This window comes from Terrapene carolina, unplaced genomic scaffold (assembly GCF_002925995.2).
Source record: "Terrapene carolina triunguis isolate 2854851 unplaced genomic scaffold, T_m_triunguis-2.0 Scaffold189, whole genome shotgun sequence".
NCBI classification, from domain to species: domain Eukaryota; kingdom Metazoa; phylum Chordata; order Testudines; family Emydidae; genus Terrapene; species Terrapene triunguis.
Window position 1 is genome coordinate 9832003 of NW_020664540.1, and position 9259 is coordinate 9841261.

Below are 9259 nucleotides of genomic sequence, written 5' to 3' on the forward strand. Positions count from 1 at the left end.
AATCAGTGACTATGTTTGAGGATAAACAAAAACAAAACAAATGTTTCACCTGTTTAAATCAATTTTGCTTTAGATCCTGCTTGCGGCTCTCCACAACTGAAGAAGACACTCCTGCATGGTAACCTTCAGCAGGTATAGTGCACCTGATTCAATGTTAAATCATCTTATGTAGCCAACTGGGGATTTAACCCAATTCCGCAGGGTGAAGGGGCAATTTCATCCTTAGTTTTAGAAATCTGGTACAGTAGGTCCCAAACTGCCAGCAATCCAACTCTAAGCAGGATAGACTCCACAGAACTACAAGCCACCATGCACCTAGGTTCCTGTGCAGCAAAACACCAAAGCAGGTGATTAATTTTAATATAATTATATGCTTAAGTGCTTTCCTGCATAGGGATGGACATTGGCATTGCTGAATCTGGTCCTTATGCCGACTAAGTGTCTGGTAAGTAGGTACAGGGCCACGTGATCGGATTTTATTATTTTTTGTACGTCTTGTAAATCGGATGTTTCCCTTTCTGGAAATACACTGACAACAAAGCAGCTGCCCCGCAGCACCTGAAATGTGCATATTCCAATTGCTTCATTATGATGTTAAGGACCAAAATTTCTACTTACTAAATCGTCCACACAAGGAAGCCAGGGCCAGAGGTGCCAGTATTATAATACAGCTTAATCATTTATCAACTATCCCCTTCACACCATTATTCCAAGACTAACAACTCCAGCTCTTCGCATTGAATACTAATGCCACTGACTCATCAGTATTCTGAAGGGCCCTGTGTGCATCTCTCAGCCGCACACGCTGATAGCACGCTAGCCACGGAGGACATAATGGCAATTCACACTCAGCTCAGCAATACCATTAGCATGTCTTCTGGCCTCGTGCCTACCATTGTCGTAAGGACCCAGCTCCCAGATGTTCCAGGCAATTGACCCTGCCGCGCTCCTCAATACAGACCGAGCCAAGGTTGCTTTGTGAAATGCAAGTGAGCCGTCCTGCAAAGAAAGGCAGGCACGGGTCTCTTCCAGACTGACTCTACCTCTCCCATTGTTCGCTGAAACCTTTCGCTTGTAAAGCTCAGACTGCAGCCGCGCCAAAGCACAAGCCCGGACAAAAGAACTTGGCCCCTCTTCTGAGCCAATCCACACCCCAAACCACAGAGGCCTAAGTTGGAGAGGTGACGTCCAAACTGGAACACAAGGAGAAGAGAGGAGGGACGCCGGGTGGGGTACAATTTTTAGGCATAAATAACTTTGCCTGTGGCGGGGGACCCACATATCACAAGGGTTGCCCAGCCATTTGTCAGGTGGCTGCTCCTAATTACTTCATCATCATCTCCTTTTTCCAATGCCAATGGTGGGTAGGGCTGAGGTTATGAGCAGATTACATCTACATCTGTTTTGAGCCATCATTTGAGCCTGGTGGGACACCATCATCTCCTTGGACGTCCCTGGCCTCTCTCTCCACACATTCTTTTAGAGCACAATTTTGGGCAGTTGCTATGGGGTCATTCTGGCAACATGGCCAAACCAAATTTTCATATTTATTATTAGATTGTGGTAACAGCTAATGGCCTCAATGAGGCTGGAGCCGCATTGTGCTAGGTACAGTAGAAATTATTCAGAAATGCTCTTGACCCAAAGCATTTGCAATATATATTTATTAGGTTAGATAAACGGGCACAGTCAAACTGCCCTTAACCGTAACCTTCTCGCCAGAGGAACAGGAGCTGGTTCATCACCATTACGGGCCAGCAGTTGTGCTTACCTTGCAGTTATAGGAAGAAAGCGGCTACAGGCCAGGTTTTATGTTCCACAGACTGCACTTTGGGATCCCGGTCTACAGTGTCAGTTTCTGACTTCAGCATTCTTGATGTAAATACATTACAATAAAATCGAGTGTTTTGATGTCTGACATGTTCTCAGTCAGAGGACTATAGCCTGACCATGTGATGGAGATACACTTGATGAGCTATACTTGACGTTGTAACATATCTTTCCCATCTCTATCCAGTGAACTATGAACCTAACCCCACATTGACTTGTGATGGAAGTAGCTTTTGGTCTGTAATGAAGAACAGTTGAGAAACATTGCTCTGTCTTTCTTTAGCAAGTTACACTGATCTCAAGCATTTCTACCAACATGGCTCACTTGAGGGACCCAATTTCCTAGTATAATTACTATTTATATATCCAATAGCGATAAGAGACCCCAATTGAGATCAGGACTTCATTGTGCTAGGCACTGTACAAATACAGAGTGAGATACAGTCTCTGCCCCAAAGAGCTTACAGTCTAAATAGCCAAGACAGACAAAGGGTGGGAGGTGAAACAGAGGCACAGAGAGGTGAAGTGACATGTCCAAAGTCACACTGCTGGTCGTGGCAGAGCTGGGAATTAGGTCTCCTGATTCCCAGCCCAGTGCTTTATAGCAGTGGTTCTCAAACCCATCTCTTCACTTTTCTTCTAGAACAACTTTTTTTTAAAAACTGATTTTATGCCAATGTAAGAAATAAAGCCCATTCTTCTTGCTAAAGGCCTCCTAAAGATGAAGCACTAAGTACATGTCATGGTTTAGACTCAAACTCTCTCTTTTTATCCTTGCACACAATGTAACCATTGTTGTATAGTGTGACTCAGGAGTCCCGTGACCCCGAAAAAAACAGTTCAGATTCATTTACATTGAATATGTGGCTTAATATGGTGGCTATTTTGAGGGAAATGTAAGACACTCTGTCATGATTGTTAAGTGTCTGTCTGAAACACAGAATATAAGCCAATGGGTCATGAAAAGCAGAATTTCTTTCAGCCTTATCTTCCTTTTTCACCTTGCCAGCCTGCAAGCACTCATATATATACACATATAAAGCAGCGCAGTCTGACTCCCAGAATGGAAAAAATATTACTCTTTAAATGACTTTGGCTTTTGCCAGTAAAATAGGCAGCTGTAACTGCAGGAAACGTGATACTATTAAATATTATTAAATACCTAAATAACTTCTGACAAGCATCTGAGCGGGGCTGCAAGAAAACTAAGCCTGTCCAGCAAGCATGCTCCCGTATCCTGGTTTTATGGAATGCTGAAATGAAGTAAAATAGAAATTTTAAAATAAGGGGGAGAAATCAAGGCAGCAGGGAAAGCTTAAGTTGCATCTCAGGCTTTAGCCTCAGTTGGCCCCGCCATGAGGCTTTCCCCTCAGTCTGAGCCCATTCCCGAGGGCAGCAAATCACCACAAATACATTTGACAGATAACCCAGCAGAGCTGTACCGTGCCTAGCACTCTGGTGTACAGTTGTATGTTAGCCAGTCATATTTGGTGGAGGATGTGGTAGGTTCCTAGGAACTGGGTCCCTGCTCCCACACTACGGGAAATGTTTCTCTGCTTGATATTCAAAGGCCCAGGCAGTTCCCTTTGCACCATGACTTCCCCACAGGCAGCGTGAACGGCTTCTCAGGCAGCAGAGTGCAGGGGCCACCAGCATGAGCCGGCTCCGTCGGGAGTATTTCTGCAACGTGCGGCCACCCCTTTGCTGATTCTTCTGCCTTGCGAGAAGCTGTTTCTACATCACTGAGTTTTTTGGGAAGTCTTCGGTCTGAGTAACTATCATCTTCATCAGGGGATCCCTTTGGCTCACACTGACAGCCGCACACGTACACAATTGGCTAAACCTCAGCTACGTGTCATTCTCAGTACATGGCTATCTAGTCTTGGTAAATGGTGTGACGACAACAAGACATCTAGGGGCAGATCCTCAGCTGGTGTGAATTGTCACAGCTCTCTTGACTTCAACGGAGCTATAATAATGTGCACCAGCTGAGGATCCATATATCAAAGACCTATAGGAATAACTGTATATACAATATGTATAATTATATATAATAAACACACACAGGGAGCGGTCAATTATTCATAGCACTAGCCTTTACACATTACCGGTAAATGGTATAAATAAGCTTCTTTCCCATTTTTTTGGCTGGTATAATTTGGACACATAACCACATACTGCAGAAAAACTCTTACATCATTAAGTTCATCCGCTGTGACACACAGCCTTTTGGCATATGCGCTATAAGAAACACGCCTTTTCACCAAAGCATCCCACCCTTTCATCAGAAAGAAATTAACTTGAATAATCTCTGAGTAGTTTTAGTGTTGCTTTATTTAGTTAAACTACAGTTTGTATTATGGATATTTCAATGTTCCATACAACTGTTCAATTCTGACCAACATTTCTACCCCCCTTAAGTGAAATTTCTGATGCTGACTTGTTTGGAGAGAGCTGGGAGTGTCGTACCTGAAAGTTATACAGAGATCTGTGAAAAACAGCATAGAAGAGGACCCAGGGAATATTCACATGAGTCTGCAAGACTGCAACAGTTTTATTTGTTGGATTAATATTGTCTTTCATAAAGGTACATTTAAATTCCCAATTCAGAATGCTCTGGATATCACTTAAGCATGTGCTCAACCTTAAGTCAGGTATCAAAATATATATATGGAAGAAAGGGGAAGTTGATAGTAATGAATATAAATCAGAAGCTAAGAATTGTAAAAAAAATAGATAAAGGAAGCAAAGAAACACAAGGGAAAATCTATGGTCAGCAGAATTAAGGACAATAAGAAAGAGGGGTTTTAAAATATATTCGGAACAACAAGAATCCTAGCAATGGTATTGGTCCTTACTAGATGGAAATGGTAGAATTATCAATAATAATAATGCAAAAAAGGCATAATTATTCAACAAATATTTCTGTTCTGTATATGGGGAAAAATATGTTATCATCATATCATATGATAACACTCTTCCATTCCACCAGTATCTCAAGAGGATTTTAAACACCAGCTACTAAAGTTAGACATTTTTAAATCTGCAAGTCCAGATAACTTGCACACAAGAGTTTTCAAAGAGCTGGCTGATGAGCTCACTGGACCATTAATGTTGATTTTCAATGAGTCTTAAAACACTGGGGAAGTTCCAGAAAGCCTGGAAGAAAGCTAATGTTGTGCCAATTTTAAAAAGGATAAACAGGAAGACCCAGGTAATTATAGGCTTGTTAGCCTCACACCAATCCTGGGCAAGACAATGGAGTGATTGATACCGGACTCAATTAATCAAGTATTAAAAGAAGATAATATAATGAATACCAATCAAGATGGGCTTATGGAAAATAGATCCTGTCAAACTAACTTGATATCTTTTTTTGATAAGATTATAAATTTGGTGGATAATAGTGTTGATGTAATATATTTAGACTACCGTAAGGCATTTGACTTGGTACCACATGACATTTTTATTTAAAAAAATCTAGAACGATATAAAAATAACATGGCAGACATTAATTGGATTAAAAGCAGGCTACCTGATAGGTCTCAAAATGTAACTGTAAATGGGGAATCATCACCAAATGGGTATGTTTCTAGCGTCCTGCAAGGATCTGTTCTTGGCACTACACTATTTAGCCCTTTTATTAATGACCTGAAAGAAAACATAAGATCATCACTGATAAAGTCTGCAGATGGCACAAAAATTGGGAGAGTGGTAAACAGTGAAGAGGACAGGTCACTGATACAGAGTGATCTGGATCATTTGGTAAGCTGGGCTAAATGTAAATGTATACATCTAGAAACAAAGAATGTAGGCCATACAGACCTATCATGGGAAGCAGTGACTCTGAAAAAGATTTTGGTGTCATGGTGGATAATCAGCTGAACATGAGCTCCCAGGGATAATGAGACCATTGGATGCATAAACAGGTGACTCTTGGGTAGGACTAGAGAGGTTATTTTACTTCTGTATTTGGCACTGGTGCAACTATCTGATGGAATACTGAGTCCAGTTCTGGTGTCCACAGTTCAAAAAGAATATTGATAAGTTGGACACAGTTCAGAGAAGAGCCATGAGAATGATTAGAAAACATGCCTTAGAGAGAGAAAGAGCGACTCAAGGAGCTCAGTCTATTTAGCTTAACAAACAGAAGGTAAAGGGTGACTTGATCACAGTCTATAAGTACTTACATGGGGAACAAATATTTAATAATGGGCTCTTCAGTCTAGCAGAGAAAGATATAACATGATCCAATGGCGGGAAGTTGGCGCTAGACAAATTCAGATGGGAAATAAGACATACATTTTCAACAGTGAAGGTAATTAACCACTGGAACAACTTACCAAGGGTCGTGGTGGATTCTCCATCACTGGCAATTTTTAAATCAAGACTGGACGTTTTCTAAAAGACCTGCTCTAGGGATTATTTGGGGGAAGTTCTGTGGCCTGTGTTATATAAAAGGTCAGACTAGATGATCACAATAGTCCTATCTGGTCTTGGACTCTATGCATACGAAGCTATTAAATATATGGCCCCTGGGCTGCATCCGTTTCACATGATGTACTTACGTGACCTGTGTGACACATTCAGAGTCTCCAGAATCTAAGCTTTCATTTAAATCAAAAGGTTTGTTTCTATCCTTCATGACTGCAAAGACAACCTTGCAAATCTGAACCGAGTGCAACCAATGGGATGATGTCTGCCTGAGCATGCAGATAGCCTGAAATAATGACTCACAGGGGTGGATTCAGCTGTTCCCTATTAATCTGATTGGAGCATCAAAAGTAAAGCCCAATGATGATAGGTCAGTCTGAGCATAAACTCTTTATCCACTATCAGAGGGGTAGCCATGTTAGTCTGGATCTGTACAAAGCAACAGAGAGTCCTGTGGCACCTTTAAGACTAACAGATGTATTGGAGCAAAAGCTTTCGTGGATGAATAGAAGTGGGTATTCACCCACAAAAGCTTATGCTCCAATACATCTGTTAGTCTTAAAGGTGCCACAGGACTCTCTTTATCCACTGATCGTTTTAGTGGATGAAATGGGGAGCAGGAGCTGGGGGTAGTGATGGGAAACTGTATCTCCAACTCTAAAACCCTCACTTGTGCCGTTCTATAAGGATCAATTCTCTTTGTGGTTCTTTTCAACATCTACACGCAACCATTAGGTGAACTGGTCAGATAACATGGACTCAAGTGCCAGCAATATGCAGGTGACACACCGATCCACCTGTCCTTTACCATGTGCGATGACACCACTACCACTGAGATGGCCAAGTGCTTGGATAAGATCACCTCATGGATGAAGAACAGCTGGCCGAAGTTGAACCCAAGCAAGAAACAGGTGATGCTGGCGGGCAGACGACAATATTTCTAAGAGCTTGCAGCCATGATGCAGTCTCTGCTGGTTGAAGATACACACCCATAGTTGGTCAATTCAGTCCATAGTCCAGGAGTATTCTTCGATTCCTCACTGATGCTGAGGTCTCACGTAACAGCCACCACTGGTAATGCTTTCTACCATCTCCACTTGGCTGAGAAATGTGTCCCATCCTGGCAGATGCAGACCTGGCCTCAGTTATTCACACACCTTCATCACCTCTCAGCTGGACCACAACATGGTCATGAAGTCTTCACCACTTAGGAAACTCCAACTATTTCAAAATGCTGCAGCACATCTCCTCAGCAACATAGGCTACTGCAAACATATCAGACCTGTCCTCTGCTCTCTACATTGGCTTCCCATAGAATTTCAAACCCAGTTCAAGGTCTCGATCCTTATCTTCAAAGAGCTCCACAGCCTGCATCCGGGGTACCTAAAAGATGATCTAAAGCTTCAGAGCTAAGACAGCGGCTGACAAATCCACACCTCAGGGGCAATGGAACGCTCAACAATAAGGGTAAAGCTCAATAAGGGTAAAGACAGAATGTTCTCCAGTGGCAACCTGAGACTAGAATGAATGTCCCCGAGGGCTAAGGACCATCATAAACCTCACCACTTTCCACTCCAAGCACTCTTTGACTTTGCCTTCTCTAACACTGAAACAGGGTTGGCCGCCTGCCGTGCATCCAGGGGTGTCTCTGTGGCACCCTGCCTCAACTTCCCTCCTGGATGTCTCAGCAACTTCAGATCACAGTCGAAACGTAATTAAGACACTCCCCTTCTGGGGTCCAATTTCTTTAGTCCTCACTAGGATTGCCACCATTCTAATTGCTGGTAACCAGACCCCCGAGGCCCTGCCCCTGTTCTGCCTCTTCCCCGCAAGGCCCTGCCCCTGCTCCGCCTCTTCCCCGCAAGGCCTGGTCCCCGTCGCTTGCTCCTCGCCCACCTCCTCCCGTCACTCACTGGATCGTTTCAAGGAGCCTGACTGCAGGTAGGAGGCGGCCCTGGCTGAGCAGGGGCTGGTTCAGGTTAATGACCCGGCGCCTTCCCCTGCCCTGCAGAAACTGGACTTTTGCTCCGGGTGCCATTTATGGTTGCTAGGTCCCCGAAAAGCGGGCACCTGGCAACCCTAAATGGCACCCAGACACAGAAGTCCAAAAGGAGACTGTCTGGATAAAAACCGGATGGATTGCACCCTAGTCCTCACACACACTGGCCTTGCAGTTATAGCCCACAAAAGCTTATACCCAAATAAATTTGTTAGTCTCTAAGGTGCCACAAGGATTCCTCGTTGTTTTTGCTAATCCCAGTTCAGTGTCTCTCTTCCCTTGGGTAGGGAGTCCCCAGCCTGCCTTCCCAGAGATGGGTCCCAGTTCCTTTACTCTCTTCAGGCCCCCAAACTCCCCTGGGGTCATGGTCCTCCCTGTAGGAACCTCTCCCCTCCCCTTCCCCCGCAGCTTCCTGCTCTTTTCAGGGGTGTGCACACTGCATCTGGCAGAGAGCCTCCCAGCCTGGGCAGACAGACTCATGCTAGTTCAGCTCAAGCCGGCGCGCTAAAAATAGCAGCATGGACGTGACGGCTTGGGAGACAGATCAGGCTCTCGAGCCCACCCAACCTCCTGGGCGTGAGCTGGGCCAGCTCGCCTGAGTCTCCACTGGAGCTGCAACGTCCACACTGCTACTGTCAGCCCAGCTACCACAAGCCTGTCTACCCAGGCTGGGCGGCTCACTAGAGGGGAATCAGCTGATTCCTGCTCAGGCGTGCCTACTTAGTAACTAACTTGTACTAGTCGCTAATAACCCAGGCCTCTCACCCTTAAAGGGGCCATCCATCCTGTTACAAACAAGCACAGAGCATCAGTTATATTTAGATTAAAAAAAAAAAAGACACTACCAAAATGAGACCCCTCTCTTCCTGAGAGAGGATGAGAGAACGAACAACACATGACTTAATGCGCTACTGGAAGGTGCTCAGATATTATGGCGATGAACGTGGTACAAACACCTGAATAGAATAGAATTAAAGCCCACTGGGTCGGGAATGG